Here is a 21,294-nt window from a genome sequence, read left to right as displayed (position 1 = left end):
ATAAAAAAACACAATTCTAAAAAAAGCACCAAATTTTAAATAAAAAACACCAAATTCTAAAAAAAATACACTGAATTCTAAATAAAAAACACTGAATTCTAAATAAAAAAAACACAATTCTAAAAAAAGCACCAAATACATCAAGTCATGATGTCATTATGTCATATCATGTCATGATGTCATATCATGATATGATATGGGCCAATAACAGCGCTCTATTGGTTTGGTGGCCCAATCACAGAGCTCTGTCTGGTGGGCCAATCACAGAGCTCTATCTGGTGGGCCAATCACAGCGCTCTATTGGTTTGGTGGGCCAATCACAGGGCTCTATCTGGTGGGCCAATCACATTGCTCTATCAGTTTGGTGGGCCAATCACAGAGCTCTGTCTGGTGGGCCAATCACAGAGCTCTGTCTGGTGGGCCAATTACAGCGCTCTCTCGGTTTGGTGGGCCAATCACAGAGCTCTGTCTGGAGGGCCAATCACAGAGCTCTATCTGGTGGGCCAATCACAGCACTCTATTGGTTTGGTGGGCCAATCACAGGGCTCTATCTGGTGGGCCAATCACAGCGCTCTATTGGTTTGGTGGGCCAATCACAGGGCTCTATCTGGTGGGCCAATCACATTGCTCTATCGGTTTGGTGGGCCAATCACAGAGCTCCCTCTGTTGGGTCATATCATGTCATGATGTCATGTCATAATGTCAAGATGTCATGTCATGACATGTTGTCATGATGTCATGTTATGTCATGATGACATCAGTGTTTTTCAGTTAGAATTCAGAGTTTTTTATTTAGAATTCAGTGTTTTTATATGGATTTTGGTGTTTTTTATTTAGAATTCAGTGTTTTCTATTTAGAATTCAGTGTTTTCATATAGAATTCAGTGTTTTTTATTTAGTATTCAGTGTTTTTTATTTAGAATTCAGTGTTTTTATATAGATTTTGGTGTTTTTTATTTAGAATTCAGTGTTTTTTATTTAGAATTCAGTGTTTTCTATTTAGAATTCAGTGTTTTTATATAGAATTCAGTGTTTTTCATTTAGTATTCAGTGTTTTTCATTTAGAATTCATTGTTTTAAATCTAGAATTCAGTGTTTTTAATTTAGAATTTGGTGTTTCTTATTTAGGGGTCCACAACAGGATGACGGCCATCTCCTGGAGCACCCTAACACACACACACACAAACACACACACACACACACACACACACACACACACACACACACACACACACACACACACACACACACACACACACACACACACACACACACACACCACAGCTGGTTCTTTTAGTGACTTTGGGTTGTGAAAGCATGCAGCTGCACTCCTGACACAAAAAGGTCACATGTGATAATTATGACATTTAAAGTCAGAATGAGGAGTTTGTAACTGAGATAAGACGTGGTTAGAAATAACAACTGTTTTTGTGGAAGGAATGGGCTTCCATATAAAGTTTCACATTATTTATTTGCCCTTTTGTGTAACGGTGACGTTTGTGCTATTGTCTCTTAATCTCTGTGTTTTAACTGCAGCGCCGCGCCCTCGTATCTGCTGACAGCCGTGATAAACGCTCTGACCATCAACTGGGCCGTTAGAGGGCGCCACAGCTACAACTGCTGGGCAGCATCAGCTGTAAGCACACCTCCATCAGCCAGAAATCATCATGAAACAAATGCATGAATAAATCTGAGAAGGATATTTGTGTAAAGGCTTCTGTATTGCTCAGTGATCTCCAGACAACGCCGGATGTGACTTTTTGGCCCCAACAATCACACTGAAGAATGTTAAATCTGATTAAAAGAGACAATGATGAAAAAACAAAGCAGCTAAAATATAGTTGTTCTTCATTTCCCCACAACTATTTGAATGTTTTATGATATTAATGAGCAAAGTAGCTTTTGCCAGTATTTCTTTTAACTTTAGTGAGTTAATCTGAAAAGCACATTGTTGATGTTTCATGACCAATAACTGATCTCAACATCAGGAACCCCTTGATTCCTACTAGCTAATGTGATTTTTGTCACTTTATTTTTTTAAATAAAATTCTTAAAACAATTTAAAACCCAGTCATTGGTGTAGACAGAATTCTAAATAAAAAAACACTGAATTCTAAATAAAAAGCACTGAATTCTAAATAAAAAATACACCAAATTCTAAATTTAAAAAACCCTGAATTCTCCATAAAAAACACTGAATTCTAAATAAGAAAACACAGAATTCTAAATAAAAAACACTGAATTCTAAATAAAAAACACTAAATTCTAAATAAAAAACACTGATTACTAAATAAAAACACTGAATTCTAAATAAAAACACTGAATTGTAAATAAAAAACACAAAATTCTAAATAAAAACACTGATTTCTGAATAAAAAACACTGAATTCTAAATAAAAACACTGAATTCTGAATAAAAAGCACCAAATTCTTAATAAAAAGAACTGAATTCTAAATAAAAAAACACAATTCTAAAAAAAGCACCAAATTCTAAATAAAAAACACCGAATTCTAAAAAAAACATCACTGAATTCTAAATAAAAAACACTGAATTCTAAATAAAAAAAAAACACAATTCTAAAAAAAGCACCAAATACATCAAGTCATGATGTCATTATGTCATATCATGTCATGATGTCATATCATGATATGATATGGGCCAATCACAGCGCTCTGATTGGCCCATATCATATCATGTTATGACATCAAGACATGATTTGGGCCAATCACAGCGCTCTATTGGTTTGGTGGGCCAATCACAGGTCTCTAGCTGGTGGGCCAATCACATTGCTCTATCGGTTTGGTGGGCCAATCACAGAGCTCTGTCTGGTGGGCCAATCACAGAGCTCTATCTGGTGGGCCAATCACAGCACTCTCTCGGTTTGGTGGACCAATCACAGAGCTCTGTCTGGTGGGCCAATCACAGAGCTCTGTCTGGTGGGCCAATCACAGAGCTCTATCTGGTGGACCAATCACAGCACTCTATTGGTTTGGTGGGCCAATCACAGGGCTCTATCTGGTGGGCCAATCACAGCGCTCTATTGGTTTGGTGGGCCAATCACAGGGCTCTATCTGGTGGGCCAATCACAGCGCTCTCTCGGTTTGGTGGGCCAATCACAGAGCTCTTTCTGGTGGGCCAATCACAGAGCTCTATCTGGTGGACCAATCACAGCACTCTATTGGTTTGGTGGGCCAATCACAGGGCTCTATCTGGTGGGCCAATCACAGCGCTCTATTGGTTTGGTGGGCCAATCACAGGGCTCTATCTGGTGGGCCAATCACATTGCTCTATCGGTTTGGTGGGCCAATCACAGAGCTCTGTCTGGTGGGTCATATCATGTCATGATGTCATGTCATAATGTCAAGATGTCATGTCATGACATGTTGTCATGATGTCATGTCATGTCATGATGACATCAGTGTTTTTCAGTTAGAATTCAGTGTTTTTTATTTAGAATTCAGTGTTTTTATATAGATTTTGGTGTTTTTTATTTAGTATTCAGTGTTTTTTATTTAGAATTCAGTGTTTTTATATAGATTTTGGTGTTTTTTATTCAGAATTCAGTGTTTTTTATTTAGAATTCAGTGTTTTCTATATAGAATTCAGTGTTTTTATATAGAATTCAGTGTTTTTTATTTAGTATTCAGTGTTTTTTATTTAGAATTCAGTGTTTTTATATAGATTTTGGTGTTTTTTATTCAGAATTCAGTGTTTTTTATTTAGAATTCAGTGTTTTCTATTTAGAATTCAGTGTTTTTATATAAAATTCAGTGTTTTTATTTAGTATTCAGTGTTTTTTATTTAGAATTCATTGTTTTAAATTTAGAATTCAGTGTTTTTAATTTAGAATTTGGTGTTTCTTATTTAGGGGTCCACAACAGGCTGACGGCCATCTCCTGGAGCACCCTGATAACACACACACACACACACACACACACACACACACACACACACACACACACACACACACACACACACACACACACACACACACACACACACACACACACACACACACACACACACACACAGACAGACACACACCACAGCTGGTTCTTTTAGTGACTTTGGGTTGTGAAAGCATGCAGCTGCACTCCTGACACAAAAAGGTCACATGTGATAATTATGACATTTAAAGTCAGAATGAGGAGTTTGTAACTGAGATAAGACGTGGTTAGAAATAACAACTTTTTTTGTGGAAGGAATGGGCTTCCGTATTAGTTTCACATTATTTATTTGCCCTTTTGTGTAACGGTGACGTTTGTGCTATTGTCTCTTACTCTCTGTGTTTTAACTGCAGCGCCGCGGCCTTGTATCTGCTGACAGCTGTGATAAACGCTCTGACCATCAACTGGGCCGTTAGAGGGCGCCACAGCTACAACTGCTGGGCAGCATCAGCTGTAAGCACACCTCCATCAGCCAGAAATCATCATGAAACAAATGCATGAATAAATCTGAGAAGGATATTTGTGTAAAGGCTTCTGTATTGCTCAGTGATCTCCAGACAACGCCGGATGTGACTTTTTGGCCCCAACAATCACACTGAAGAATGTTAAATCTGATTAAAAGAGACAATGATGAAAAAACAAAGCAGCTAAAATATAGTTGTTCTTCATTTCCCCACAACTATTTGAATGTTTTATGATATTAATGAGCAAAGTAGCTTTTGCCAGTATTTCTTTTAACTTTAGTGAGTTAATCTGAAAAGCACATTGTTGATGTTTCATGACCAATAACTGATCTCAACATCAGGAATCCCTTGATTCCTACTAGCTAATGTGATTTTTGTCACTTTATTTTTTTAAATAAAATTCTTAAAACAATTTAAAACCCAGTCATTGGTGTAGACAGAATTCTAAATAAAAAAACACTGAATTCTAAATAAAAAGCACTGAATTCTAAATAAAAAGCACTGAATTCTAAATAAAAAATACACCAAATTCTAAATTTAAAAAACCCTGAATTCTCCATAGAAAACACTGAATTCTAAATAAGAAAACACAGAATTCTAAATAAAAAACACTGAATTCTAAATAAAAAACACTGAATTCTAAATAAAAAACACTGATTACTAAATAAAAACACTGAATTCTAAATAAAAACACTGATTTGTAAATAAAAAACACAAAATTCTAAATAAAAACACTGATTTCTGAATAAAAAACACTGAATTCTAAATAAAAACACTGAATTCTGAATAAAAAGCACCAAATTCTTAATAAAAAGAACTGAATTCTAAATAAAAAAACACAATTCTAAAAAAAGCACCAAATTCTAAATAAAAAACACCGAATTCTAAAAAAAACATCACTGAATTCTAAATAAAAAACACTGAATTCTAAATAAAAAAAAACACAATTCTAAAAAAAGCACCAAATACATCAAGTCATGATGTCATTATGTCATATCATGTCATGATGTCATATCATGATATGATATGGGCCAATCACAGCGCTCTGATTGGCCCATATCATATCATGTTATGACATCAAGACATGATTTGGGCCAATCACAGCGCTCTATTGGTTTGGTGGGCCAATCACAGGTCTCTAGCTGGTGGGCCAATCACATTGCTCTATCGGTTTGGTGGGCCAATCACAGAGCTCTGTCTGGTGGGCCAATCACAGAGCTCTATCTGGTGGGCCAATCACAGCACTCTCTCGGTTTGGTGGGCCAATCACAGAGCTCTGTCTGGTGGGCCAATCACAGAGCTCTATCTGGTGGGCCAATCACAGCGCTCTATTGGTTTAGTGAGCCAATCACAGGTCTCTAGCTGGTGGGCCAATCACATTGCTCTATCGGTTTGGTGGGCCAATCACAGAGCTCTGTCTGGTGGGCCAATCACAGAGCTCTATCCTGTGGGCCAATCACAGCGCTCTCTCGGTTTGGTGGGCCAATCACAGAGCTCTGTCTGGTGAGCCAATCACAGAGCTCTATCTGGTGGGCCAATCACAGCGCTCTATTGGTTTGGTGGGCCAATCACAGGGCTCTATCTCGTGGGCCAATCACAGCGCTCTATTGGTTAGGTGGGCCAATCACAGGGCTCTATCTGGTGGGCCAATCACATTGCTCTATCGGTTTGGTGGGCCAATCACAGAGCTCTGTCTGGTGGGTCATATCATGTCATGATGTCATGTCATGTCATGATGACATCAGTGTTTTTCAGTTAGAATTCAGTGTTTTTTATTTAGAATTCAGTGTTTTTATATAGATTTTGGTGTTTTTTATTTAGAATTCAGTGTTTTCTATTTAGAATTTAGTGATTTATATAGAATTCAGTGTTTTTTATTTAGAATTCAGTGTTTTTTATTTAGAATTCAGTGTTTTTATATAGATTTTGTTGTTTTTTATTTAGTATTCAGTGTTTTCTATTTAGAATTCAGTGTTTTTATATAAATTCAGTGTTTTTTATTTAGTATTCAGTGTTTTTTATTTAGAATTCATTGTTTTAAATTTAGAATTCAGTGTTTTTAATTCAGAATTTGGTGTTTCTTATTTAGGGGTCCACAACAGGATGACGGCCATCTCCTGGAGCACCCTGGTAACACACACACAAACACGCACACGCACCCGCACACACACACACACACACACACGCACACGCACACACACACACACACACACACACACACACACACACACACACACACACACACACACACACACACACACACACACACACACCACAGCTGGTTCTTTTAGTGACTTTGGGTTGTGAAAGCATGCAGCTGCACTCCTGACACAAAAAGGTCACATGTGATAATTATGACATTTAAAGTCAGAATGAGGAGTTTGTAACTGAGATAAGACGTGGTTAGAAATAACAACTGTTTTTGTGGAAGGAATGGGCTTCCGTATTAGTTTCACATTATTTATTTGCCCTTTTGTGCAACGGTGATATTTGTGCTTTTGTCTCTTAGTCTCTTTGTTTTAACTGCAGCGCCGCGCCCTCGTATCTGCTGACAGCCGTGATAAACGCTCTGACCGTCAACTGGGCCGTTAGAGGGCGCCACAGCTACAACTGCTGGGCAGCATCAGCTGTAAGCGCACCTCCATCAGCCAGAAATCATCATGAAACAAATGCATGAATAAATCTGAGAAGGATATTTGTGTAAAGGCTTCTGTATTGCTCAGTGATCTCCAGACAACGCCGGATGTGACTTTTTGGCCCCAACAATCACACTGAAGAATGTTAAATCTGATTAAAAGAGACAATGATGAAAAAACAAAGCAGCTAAAATATAGTTGTTCTTCATTTCCCCACAACTATTTGAATGTTTTATGATATTAATGAGCAAAGTAGCTTTTGCCAGTATTTCTTTTAACTTTAGTGAGTTAATCTGAAAAGCACATTGTTGATGTTTCATGACCAATAACTGATCTCAACATCAGGAACCCCTTGATTCCTACTAGCTAATGTGATTTTTGTCACTTTATTTTTTTTAAATAAAATTCTTAAAACAATTTAAAACCCAGTCATTGGTGTAGACAGAATTCTAAATAAAAAAACACTGAATTCTAAATAAAAAGCACTGAATTCTAAATAAAAAGCACTGAATTCTAAATAAAAAATACACCAAATTCTAAATTTAAAAAACCCTGAATTCTCCATAAAAAACACTGAATTCTAAATAAGAAAACACAGAATTCTAAATAAAAAACACTGCATTCTAAATAAAAAACACTGAATTCTAAATAAAAAACACTGATTACTAAATAAAAACACTGAATTCTAAATAAAAACACTGAATTGTAAATAAAAAACACAAAATTCTAAATAAAAACGCTGATTTCTGAATAAAAAACACTGAATTCTAAATAAAAACACTGAATTCTGAATAAAAAGCACCAAATTCTTAATAAAAAGAACTGAATTCTAAATAAAAAAACACAATTCTAAAAAAAGCACCAAATTCTAAATAAAAAACACCGAATTCTAAAAAAAACATCACTGAATTCTAAATAAAAAACACTGAATTCTAAATAAAAAAAACACAATTCTAAAAAAAGCACCAAATACATCAAGTCATGATGTCATTATGTCATATCATGTCATGATGTCATATCATGATATGATGTGGGCCAATCACAGCGCTCTGATTGGCCCATATCATATCATGATATGACATCAAGACATGATATGGGCCAATCACAGCGCTCTATTGGTTTGGTGGGCCAATCACAGGTCTCTAGCTGGTGGGCCAATCACATTGCTCTATCGGTTTGGTGGGCCAATCACAGAGCTCTGTCTGGTGGGCCAATCACAGAGCTCTATCTGGTGGGCCAATCACAGCACTCTCTCGGTTTGGTGGGCCAATCACAGAGCTCTGTCTGGTGGGCCAATCACAGAGCTCTATCTGGTGGGCCAATCACAGCACTCTCTCGGTTTGGTGGGCCAATCACAGGGCTCTATCTGGTGGGCCAATCACATTGCTCTATCGGTTTGGTGGGCCAATCACAGAGCTCTGTCTGGTGGGTCATATCATGTCATGATGTCATGTCATAATGTCAAGATGTCATGTCATGACATGTTGTCATGATGTCATGTCATGTCATGATGACATCAGTGTTTTTCAGTTAGAATTCAGTGTTTTTTATTTAGAATTCAGTGTTTTTATATAGATTTTGGTGTTTTTTATTTAGAATTCAGTGTTTTCTATATAGAATTCAGTGTTTTTATTCAGAATTAAGTGTTTTTTATTTAGAATTCAGTGTTTTCTATTTAGAATTCAGTGTTTTTATATAGAATTCAGTGTTTTTATTTAGTATTCAGTGTTTTTTATTTAGAATTCATTGTTTTAAATTTAGAATTCAGTGTTTTTAATTTAGAATTTGGTGTTTCTTATTTAGGGGTCCACAACAGGCTGACGGCCATCTCCTGGAGCACCCTGATAACACACACACACACACACACACACACACACACACACACACACACACACACACACACACACACACACACACACACACACACACCACAGCTGGTTCTTTTAGTGACTTTGGGTTGTGAAAGCATGCAGCTGCACTCCTGACACAAAAAGGTCACATGTGATAATTATGACATTTAAAGTCAGAATGAGGAGTTTGTAACTGAGATAAGACGTGGTTAGAAATAACAACTGTTTTTGTGGAAGGAATGGGCTTCCATATAAAGTTTCACATTATTTATTTGCCCTTTTGTGTAACGGTGACGTTTGTGCTATTGTCTCTTACTCTCTGTGTTTTAACTGCAGCGCCGCGGCCTTGTATCTGCTGACAGCTGTGATAAACGCTCTGACCATCAACTGGGCCGTTAGAGGGCGCCACAGCTACAACTGCTGGGCAGCATCAGCTGTAAGCACACCTCCATCAGCCAGAAATCATCATGAAACAAATGCATGAATAAATCTGAGAAGGATATTTGTGTAAAGGCTTCTGTATTGCTCAGTGATCTCCAGACAACGCCGGATGTGACTTTTTGGCCCCAACAATCACACTGAAGAATGTTAAATCTGATTAAAAGAGACAATGATGAAAAAACAAAGCAGCTAAAATATAGTTGTTCTTCATTTCCCCACAACTATTTGAATGTTTTATGATATTAATGAGCAAAGTAGCTTTTGCCAGTATTTCTTTTAACTTTAGTGAGTTAATCTGAAAAGCACATTGTTGATGTTTCATGACCAATAACTGATCTCAACATCAGGAACCCCTTGATTCCTACTAGCTAATGTGATTTTTGTCACTTTATTTTTTTTAAATAAAATTCTTAAAACAATTTAAAACCCAGTCATTGGTGTAGACAGAATTCTAAATAAAAAAACACTGAATTCTAAATAAAAAGCACTGAATTCTAAATAAAAAGCACTGAATTCTAAATAAAAAATACACCAAATTCTAAATTTAAAAAACCCTGAATTCTCCATAAAAAACACTGAATTCTAAATAAGAAAACACAGAATTCTAAATAAAAAACACTGCATTCTAAATAAAAAACACTGAATTCTAAATAAAAAACACTGATTACTAAATAAAAACACTGAATTCTAAATAAAAACACTGAATTGTAAATAAAAAACACAAAATTCTAAATAAAAACACTGATTTCTGAATAAAAAACACTGAATTCTAAATAAAAACACTGAATTCTGAATAAAAAGCACCAAATTCTTAATAAAAAGAACTGAATTCTCGTCGTCGTCTTCCTCCGCTTATCCGGGTCCGGGTCGCGGGGGCAGCATCCCAACTAGGGAGCTCCAGGCCGTCCTCTCCCCGGCCTTGTCCACCAGCTCCTCCGGCAGGACCCCAAGGCGTTCCCGGACCAGATTGGAGATGTAACTTCTCCAACGTGTCCTGGGTCGACCCGGGGGCCTTCTGCCGGCAGGACATGCCCGAAACACCTCCCCGGGGAGGCGTCCAGGAGGCATCCTGACCAGATGCCCAAACCACCTCAACTGGCTCCTTTCGATCCGGAGGAGCAGCGGTTCTACTCCGAGTCCCTCCCGAATGTCCGAGCTCCTCACCCTATCTCTAAGGCTGAGCCCGGCCACCCTACGGAGGAAACTCATTTCGGCCGCTTGTATCCGCGATCTCGTTCTTTCGGTCATTACCCAAAGCTCATGACCATAGGTGAGGATTGGGACGTAGATCGACCGGTAAATCGAGAGCCTGGCTTTCTGGCTCAGCTCCCTCTTCCCCACGACAGATCGGCTCAGCGTCCGCATCACTGCAGACGCCGAACCAATCCGCCTGTCGATCTCCCGATCCCTCCTACCCTCACTCGTGAACAAGACCCCGAGATACTTAAACTCCTCCACTTGAGGTAGGACCTCTCCCCCGACCCGGAGGTGGCAAGCCACCCTTTTCCGGTCGAGAACCATGGTCTCAGATTTGGAGGTGCTGATCCTCATCCCAGCCGCTTCACACTCGGCCGCGAACCTTCCCAGCAAGAGCTGAAGGTCAGAGCTGGATGAAGCTAGGAGGACCACATCATCCGCAAAAAGCAGAGACGAGATTCTCCTGCCACCAAACTCGACACACTCCACACCACGGCTGCGTCTAGAAATTCTGTCCATAAAAGTGATGAACAGAACCGGTGACAAAGGGCAGCCCTGGCGGAGTCCAACCCTCACTGGGAACAGGTCCGACTTACTACCGGCTATGCGGACCAAACTCACGCTCCTCTGGTAAAGGGACTGAATGGCCCTTAACAGAAAGCCACCCACCCCATACTCCTGGAGCGTCCCCCACAGGGTGCCCCTGGGGACACGGTCATAAGCCTTCTCCAAATCCACAAAGCACATGTGGATTGGTTGGGCAAACTCCCATGCCCCCTCCATCACCCTTGCAAGGGTATAGAGCTGGTCCACAGTTCCACGGCCAGGACGAAAACCACATTGCTCCTCCTCTATCTGAGATTCAACTATCGATCGGACCCTCCTCTCCAGTACCTTGGCGTAGACCTTTCCAGGGAGGCTGAGGAGTGTGATCCCCCTATAGTTGGAACACACCCTCAGGTCACCCTTCTTAAAGATGGGGACCACCACCCCGGTCTGCCACTCCCTAGGAACTGCCCCCGATGACCACGCAATGTTGTAGAGACGTGTCAACCATGACAGCCCTACAACATCCATAGCCTTGAGATACCCAGGACGAACCTCATCCGCCCCCGGGGCTCCGCCGCTGTGTAGTTGTTTGACTACCTCAGCAACTTCTGCCCCCGAGATCGGACAGTCCATCCCCAGGCCTCCCAGCTCTGGTTCCTCCTCGGAATGCGCATTGGTGGGATTGAGGAGCTCCTCAAAGTATTCCTTCCACCGTCCGACTATAGCCTCAGTTGACGTCAGCAGCTCCCCATCCCCACTGTAAACAGTGTGAGCGAGTTGCTGCCTTCCTCTCCTGAGGCGCCGGACAGTTTGCCAGAACCTCTTTGGAGCCGATCGATAGTCTTTCTCCATGGCCTCACCAAACTCCTCCCACGCCCGAGATTTTGCCTCGGCAACTGCCACTGCTGCACCCCGCTTGGCTATCCGGTACCTGTCTGCTGCCTCCGGAGACCCACAGACCAGCCACGCCCTGTAGGCCTCCTTCTTCAGCCTGACGGCTCCCCGAACCTCTGGTGTCCACCAGCGGGTACGGGGGTTGCCACCACGACTGGCACCGGCCACCTTGCGACCACAGCTAGCAACAGCCGCCTCGACAATCGCAGAGTGGAACAAGGCCCACTCGGACTCAATGTCCCCCACTGCTCTCGGGACGTGGTCAAAGCTCTGCCGGAGGTGGGAGTTGAAGACCGTCTTGACAGGTTCTTCTGCCAGGCGTTCCCAGCAGACCCTCACTATGCGTTTGGGTCTGCCAGGTCTACGCGGCATGTTCCCTTGCCATCTGATCCAACTCACCACCAGGTGGTGATCAGTTGACAGCTCCGCCCCTCTCTTCACTCGGGTGTCCAAAACATACGGCCGCAGGTCAGATGATACGACTACAAAATCTATCATCGACCTGTGACCTAGGCTGCCCTGGTACCAAGTGTACCGGTGGGCATCCTTATGTTCGAACATGGTGTTCGTTATGGCCAAACTGCGGCTTGCACAGAAGTCCAATAACAAAACACCGCTCGAGTTCTGATCAGGTGGGCCGTTCCTCCCAATCACACCCCTCCAGGTCAAGCTGTCATTGCCCACGTGAGCATTGAAGTCCCCCAGCAGGACAATGGAGTCCCCTGATGGAGCACTATCTAGCACTCGTCCCAGGGACTCCAAAAAGGGTGGGTACTCTGAACTGATATTTGGCCCATAAGCACAAACAACAGTCAGGACCCGTTCCCCGACCCGAAGGCGCAAGGAAGCTACCCTCTTGTCCCCCGGGGTAAACCCCAACACACAGGCAGAGAGTCTCGGGGCTAACAAAAAGCCAAACCCAGCCCTCCGCCTCTCACCTGGAGCAACTCCAGCAAAGTAGAGTGTCCAACCCCTCTCCAGGTCTCGGGTTCCAGAGCCAATGCAATGTGTCGAGGTGAGTCCGACTATATCTAGCCGGTACCGCTCAACCTCTGCCACAAGCTCCGGCTCCTTCCCCGCCAGCGAGGTGACGTTCCATGTCCCAAAAACTAGTTTTCTTGTCCGGGGATTGGACCGCCAAGGCTCCCGCCTTGGTCTGCCACCCGATTCACATTGCACCGGACCCTTCATGTTCCTCCTGCGGGTGGTGGGTCCACAGTTGGACGAGCCCATGTATCCGGTTCGGGCTGGGCCCGGCCGGGCCCCATGGGCGAAAGCCCGGCCACCAGGCGCTCGCTCACGGGCCCCAACCCCAGGCCTGGCTCCAGGGTGGGACCCCGGTAACCCTCCGGGCCGGGTACTCCGACTCTTCGTTTTCACCGCCATGAAAGATCCTTCGAACCGTTCTTTGTCTCACCCTTCACCTAAGACCAATTTGTCATGGGAGACCCTACCAGGGGCACTAAGTGCCCCAGACAACATAGCTCCTAGGATCATTAGGGCACTCAAACTCCTCCACCACGATAAGGTGACGGTTCAAGGAGGAGGAACTGAATTCTAAATAAAAAAACACAATTCTAAAAAAAGCACCAAATTCTAAATAAAAAACACCGAATTCTAAAAAAAACATCACTGAATTCTAAATAAAAAACACTGAATTCTAAATAAAAAAAAACACAATTCTAAAAAAAGCACCAAATACATCAAGTCATGATGTCATTATGTCATATCATGTCATGATGTCATATCATGATATGATATGGGCCAATCACAGCGCTCTGATTGGCCCATATCATATCATGATATGACATCAAGACATGATATGGGCCAATCACAGCGCTCTATTGGTTTGGTGGGCCAATCACAGGTCTCTAGCTGGTGGGCCAATCACATTGCTCTATCGGTTTGGTGGGCCAATCACAGAGCTCTGTCTGGTGGGCCAATCACAGAGCTCTATCTGGTGGGCCAATCACAGCACTCTCTCGGTTTGGTGGGCCAATCACAGAGCTCTGTCTGGTGGGCCAATCACAGAGCTCTATCTGGTGGGCCAATCACAGCGCTCTATTGGTTTAGTGAGCCAATCACAGGTCTCTAGCTGGTGGGCCAATCACATTGCTCTATCGGTTTGGTGGGCCAATCACAGAGCTCTGTCTGGTGGGCCAATCACAGAGCTCTATCTGGTGGGCCAATCACAGCGCTCTCTCGGTTTGGTGGGCCAATCACAGAGCTCTGTCTGGTGAGCCAATCACAGAGCTCTATCTGGTGGGCCAATCACAGCGCTCTATTGGTTTGGTGGGCCAATCACAGGGCTCTATCTCGTGGGCCAATCACAGCGCTCTATTGGTTTGGTGGGCCAATCACAGGGCTCTATCTGGTGGGCCAATCACATTGCTCTATCGGTTTGGTGGTCCAATCACAGAGCTCTGTCTGGTGGGTCATATCATGTCATGATGTCATGTCATGTCATGATGACATCAGTGTTTTTCAGTTAGAATTCAGTGTTTTTTATTTAGAATTCAGTGTTTTCTATTTAGAATTTAGTGATTTATATAGAATTCAGTGTTTTTTATTTAGAATTCAGTGTTTTTATTTAGAATTCAGTGTTTTTATATAGATTTTGTTGTTTTTTATTTAGTATTCAGTGTTTTCTATTTAGAATTCAGTGTTTTTATATAAATTCAGTGTTTTTTATTTAGTATTCAGTGTTTGTTATTTAGAATTCATTGTTTTAAATTTAGAATTCAGTGTTTTTAATTCAGAATTTGGTGTTTCTTATTTAGGGGTCCACAACAGGATGACGGCCATCTCCTGGAGCACCCTGGTAACACACACACACACACGCACACGCACACGCACACGCACACACACACACACACACGCACACGCACACGCACACACACACACACACACACACACACACACACACACACACACACACACACACACACACCACAGCTGGTTCTTTTAGTGACTTTGGGTTGTGAAAGCATGCAGCTGCACTCCTGACACAAAAAGGTCACATGTGATAATTATGACATTTAAAGTCAGAATGAGGAGTTTGTAACTGAGATAAGACGTGGTTAGAAATAACAACTGTTTTTGTGGAAGGAATGGGCTTCCGTATTAGTTTCACATTATTTATTTGCCCTTTTGTGCAACGGTGATATTTGTGCTTTTGTCTCTTAGTCTCTGTTTTAACTGCAGCGCCGCGGCCTTGTATCTGCTGACAGCCGTGATAAACGCTCTGACCGTCAACTGGGCCGTTAGAGGGCGCCACAGCTACAACTGCTGGGCAGCATCAGCTGTAAGCGCACCTCCATCAGCCAGAAATCATCATGAAACAAATGCATGAATAAATCTGAGAAGGATATTTGTGTAAAGGCTTCTGTATTGCTCAGTGATCTCCAGACAACGCCGGATGTGACTTTTTGGCCCCAACAATCACACTGAAGAATGTTAAATCTGATTAAAAGAGACAATGATGAAAAAACAAAGCAGCTAAAATATAGTTGTTCTTCATTTCCCCACAACTATTTGAATGTTTTATGATATTAATGAGCAAAGTAGCTTTTGCCAGTATTTATTTTAACTTTAGTGAGTTAATCTGAAAAGCACATTGTTGATGTTTCATGACCAATAACTGATCTCAACATCAGGAACCCATTGATTCCTACTAGCTAATGTGATTTTTGTCACTTTATTTTTTTTAAATAAAATTCTTAAAACAATTTAAAACCCAGTCATTGGTGTAGACAGAATTCTAAATAAAAAAACACTGAATTCTAAATAAAAAGCACTGAATTCTAAATAAAAAGCACTGAATTCTAAATAAAAAATACACCAAATTCTAAATTTAAAAAACCCTGAATTCTCCATAAAAAACACTGAATTCTAAATAAGAAAACACAGAATTCTAAATAAAAAACACTGCATTCTAAATAAAAAACACTGAATTCTAAATAAAAAACACTGATTACTAAATAAAAACACTGAATTCTAAATAAAAACACTGAATTGTAAATAAAAAACACAAAATTCTAAATAAAAACACTGAATTCTAAATAAAAACACTGAATTCTGAATAAAAAGCACCAAATTCTTAATAAAAAGAACTGAATTCTAAATAAAAAAACACAATTCTAAAAAAAGCACCAAATTCTAAATAAAAAACACCGAATTCTAAAAAAAACATCACTGAATTCTAAATAAAAAACACTGAATTCTAAATAAAAAAAAACACAATTCTAAAAAATGCACCAAATACATCAAGTCATGATGTCATTATGTCATATCATGTCATGATGTCATATCATGATATGATATGGGCCAATCACAGCGCTCTGATTGGCCCATATCATATCATGATATGACATCAAGACATGATATGGGCCAATCACAGCGCTCTATTGGTTTGGTGGGCCAATCACAGGTCTCTAGCTGGTGGGCCAATCACATTGCTCTATCGGTTTGGTGGGCCAATCACAGAGCTCTGTCTGGTGGGCCAATCACAGAGCTCTATCTGGTGGGCCAATCACAGCACTCTCTCGGTTTGGTGGGCCAATCACAGAGCTCTGTCTGGTGGGCCAATCACAGAGCTCTATCTGGTGGGCCAATCACAGCGCTCTATTGGTTTAGTGAGCCAATCACAGGTCTCTAGCTGGTGGGCCAATCACATTGCTCTATCGGTTTGGTGGGCCAATCACAGAGCTCTGTCTGGTGGGCCAATCACAGAGCTCTATCTGGTGGGCCAATCACAGCGCTCTCTCGGTTTGGTGGGCCAATCACAGAGCTCTGTCTGGTGAGCCAATCACAGAGCTCTATCTGGTGGGCCAATCATAGCGCTCTATTGGTTTGGTGGGCCAATCACAGGGCTCTATCTCGTGGGCCAATCACAGCGCTCTATTGGTTTGGTGGGCCAATCACAGGGCTCTATCTGGTGGGCCAATCACATTGCTCTATCGGTTTGGTGGGCCAATCACAGAGCTCTGTCTGGTGGGTCATATCATGTCATGATGTCATGTCATGTCATGATGACATCAGTGTTTTTCAGTTAGAATTCAGTGTTTTTTATTTAGAATTCAGTGTTTTTATATAGATTTTGGTGTTTTTTATTTAGAATTCAGTGTTTTCTATTTAGAATTTAGTGATTTATATAGAATTCAGTGTTTTTTATTTAGAATTCAGTGTTTTTTATTTAGAATTCAGTGTTTTTATATAGATTTTGTTGTTTTTTATTTAGTATTCAGTGTTTTCTATTTAGAATTCAGTGTTTTTATATAAATTCAGTGTTTTTTATTTAGTATTCAGTGTTTTTTATTTAGAATTCATTGTTTTAAATTTAGAATTCAGTGTTTTTAATTCAGAATTTGGTGTTTCTTATTTAGGGGTCCACAACAGGATGACGGCCATCTCCTGGAGCACCCTGGTAACACACACACACGCACACGCACACGCACACGCACACACACACACACACACGCACACGCACACACACACACACACACACACACACACACACACACACACACACACCACAGCTGGTTCTTTTAGTGACTTTGGGTTGTGAAAGCATGCAGCTGCACTCCTGACACAAAAAGGTCACATGTGATAATTATGACATTTAAAGTCAGAATGAGGAGTTTGTAACTGAGATAAGACGTGGTTAGAAATAACAACTGTTTTTGTGGAAGGAATGGGCTTCCGTATTAGTTTCACATTATTTATTTGCCCTTTTGTGCAACGGTGATATTTGTGCTTTTGTCTCTTAGTCTCTTTGTTTTAACTGCAGCGCCGCGCCCTCGTATCTGCTGACAGCCGTGATAAACGCTCTGACCGTCAACTGGGCCGTTAGAGGGCGCCACAGCTACAACTGCTGGGCAGCATCAGCTGTAAGCGCACCTCCATCAGCCAGAAATCATCATGAAACAAATGCATGAATAAATCTGAGAAGGATATTTGTGTAAAGGCTTCTGTATTGCTCAGTGATCTCCAGACAACGCCGGATGTGACTTTTTGGCCCCAACAATCACACCGAAGAATGTTAAATCTGATTAAAAGAGACAATGATGAAAAAACAAAGCAGCTAAAATATAGTTCTTCATTTCCCCACAACTATTTGAATGTTTTATAATATTAATGAGTAAAGTAGCTTTTGCCAGTATTTCTTTTAACTTTAGTGAGTTAATCTGAAAAGCACATTGTTGATGTTTCATGACAAAAAACTGATCTAAACTTCAGGAACCCCTTGACTCTTTCTAGCTAATGTGATTTTTGTCACTTTATTTTTTTTATAAAATTCTTAAAACAATTTAAAACCCAGTCATTGGTGTAGACAGAATTCTAAATAAAAAACACTGAAATTTAAATAAAAAGCACTGAATTCTAAATAAAAAGCACTGAATTCAAACTAAATAAACACCAAATTCTACATAAAAAACACTGAATTCTAAATAACAAAACACTGAATTCTAAATAAAAAACATTGAATTCTAAATAAAAACACTGAATTCTAAATAAAAAACACTGAATTCTAAATAAACACACTAAATTCTAAATAAAAAACACTGAATTCTAAATAAAAAAACACTGAATTCTAAATAAAAATCATGTCATGATGTCATGTCATGATATGATGTCATTATGTCATGATGTCATAATGTCATGTCATGATGTCATGAAGTCATGTCATGATATGATGTCATGATGTCATGATGTCATAATGTCATGTCATGATGTCATGAAGTCATGTCATGATATGATGTCATGATGTCATGTCATTTCATGATGTCATGTCATGATATGATGTCCCGATGTCTAGTCATGATATGATGTCATGATGTCATGTCATCATGACATGATGTCATGATGTCATCATGTCATGTCATGATCTCATGTCATGATATAATGTCATAATGTCATGTCATGATGACATGATGTCATGTCATGATGTCATGTCATGTCATCATGACATGATGTCATGTCATGATATGATGTCATGATGTCATGTCATGTCATCATGACATCATGACTTTATTTAGAATTCTGACTAATATTAGTTCTGACTACACCAAATACTTGAAGCAACACTGAACATGTTTTCCACTTGTCCCTTCTACTGGCTGAAAACGGCGTTACAACTCTCATAAACAACCCTGCAGCAGCCTGCTGTTGCTAGTGTTAGCAACAAGCGTCCTTTCTCTGTCTGCTGGCTCTGCGGTTTCGTCTGACTTCACTGTAAACTGGGACTGTTAGATGCAAACTAGGAGTTAATGGAGACCAGTGATCTGCTTCGCCCAAGGGGAAAAGGTGACTGTAGGCATTCAGCTGTGTCCTCTCCATCATGCTGAATGAATATGCACACAGGTGTCTGTTGCTCTGTTGCTCTGTAACAGCACAAAGACTCCATAACAGGATTAAACTGGTTTAATGCAGCTGCCTGTGACAGACTCAGTCAGTAGAATAAGAGATCTGGCCTTTTACAAAGTGTTTACCTATTTCATTTCCCTCCTTTGCTCTGTTTTATTTCCTATTTCCTCACCTGCTCTCCTCTCAGTTCTTCGCCTTTCTGACCACACTGCTACGCAGGAAGCAGCTACCTGAGCTATCATGTCTGGAAGAGCACTGAGGACGAGCAGTAGACCCGCCGCTTCTTTAATCATTCACACGTCTACCTGCGTCAGAGGCAGATAAAGAGGCTGAACGGGACTTCTCTCAGCAAACAGATGATGTAGCTGAGGTGTTGTTCACTGATAAATCCATCTGTTCAGAAAACAATAGAATTACTGAGCAAAGTCTTGTTTTCAGTAAGTTTGTTGTTGTCGGTTTGTGTTTCTGAACAGAAAATGCTGCATCAGCTCAGCCCCGACACTTCAGACGAAACAAGGTGAAAACTCAATTATACATTTTGGGCTTTTTACAAATTATTTGTTCAAAATATCTCAAAATTATGGACACAAACCAAACTTTTTACAGCAAAACACAAATCAAACAAACCTGAAAGAACATGATGTAAATGTTTTTGTTTGTTTTTATACTTAAGTTCTATAAAAAAATAAATAAAAAAAAAACAAGCGTTGGCTAAAGTTACCACACACCAGAATTTAATTTAGAACAAAATGAACAATCCAACTGGAGTTTATTGGTCGAGTAACACATGGTGGGATTTATCAGTGAAAAAATACTAAAATACATCTTTGATGTCATTTTAATTTGGTGCACTTATTCTGCAGCAGTGTTGTGTCACTAATAAATGCTGGTTACATGTCCTAAATATGTAGTTTTACTTTTTTAATGTAATCTCCAAAAAAATTCAACTTTAAAAGAATTTCGGTTAGAAAATATCTTTTTTTAATCTTATTTCAAGTTTTTAAAATTAAAACCTCCCAGAAAGTTATTCTTGTTTACGTCAGTAGAATTGACGGCATACCATTTATTAATACCGCAATAATCATGGTGTTAAAAGTTCATCTTATGTTAATTAGAATTTATTTTGTTCATGTGTTCTAAAAAAAAGTAAATTATGGGTTTATTAAGCTAACATTCATTTTGAAAGCCCAGAAATTGTTGGATTGTTCGATTCCTGAATGATCTCCTGCCTCTCCTACAGCCTCCATCCACTCTGTTGCAGACTGTGAGAATTTTCTGTCTTTCTTTGTGGACAAAGTCAATAAGATTAGAGCTAACATCTCTCCTTCAAAGGAATCTCCTACCATCTTTATGCAGATGACATCCAACTGTACATCTCCTTTAAGCCCCATGAGATGTCTAAGCTGCAGCTGTTCCACACCTGCTTAAGCCTGATTTATGCTTCTCTGTCTGCGTCAGTGCGGAGACACGCAACGCCATTATCCGTCCTTGCGTAGGGCTCCGGCAGGCACGCAAGTATGTACAGAGTCGAGCCCACTTTTTTAAACATCCGTCGAACGAGACGGATTACGCAAGCTTGTGATTGGTCAGGACACCGCTGTTGTTTACAGCGCCGCCATTGCAAAGAGAGACGAGGATAACTAGCAGCAGACACGGAGAAGCTTGAAGAATATCTCGCGAAAAAACTCTAAAAATATGAACGTTTAATTCTCCCGTGACTGGAGAAGTGAAAAGATGCACAGCAAGCGTTTTATTTGTGGACGGAAATGACAGGAAACGTGGGTTTAGAGGTAGGGAGCGCGTGAAGAGGTGGGAGAATGAGAAACAAATATGTCCGTGTTAAAAGTCTCTTATATACACAAAAAACACAATTTAACACACTATCTTGGACCGATACATGACAGGATACAACAGAACAGCGCTACGCCCTCTGTTATCCTGCCGGGCAATT

General features: G+C 40.5%; 1 pseudogene; it reads left to right on the top strand.

Moving 5' to 3' along the window:
- The first annotated feature begins 15,027 nt into the window (after positions 1-15,027).
- Positions 15,028-20,000, top strand: LOC139070188 (CKLF-like MARVEL transmembrane domain-containing protein 8; annotated as a pseudogene).
- The last annotated feature ends 1,294 nt before the right edge of the window (positions 20,001-21,294 follow it).

This window comes from Nothobranchius furzeri, chromosome 5 (genome assembly GCF_043380555.1).
Source record: "Nothobranchius furzeri strain GRZ-AD chromosome 5, NfurGRZ-RIMD1, whole genome shotgun sequence".
NCBI lineage: Eukaryota > Metazoa > Chordata > Actinopteri > Cyprinodontiformes > Nothobranchiidae > Nothobranchius > Nothobranchius furzeri.
This window is presented reverse-complemented; position numbering and strand designations above follow the sequence as displayed.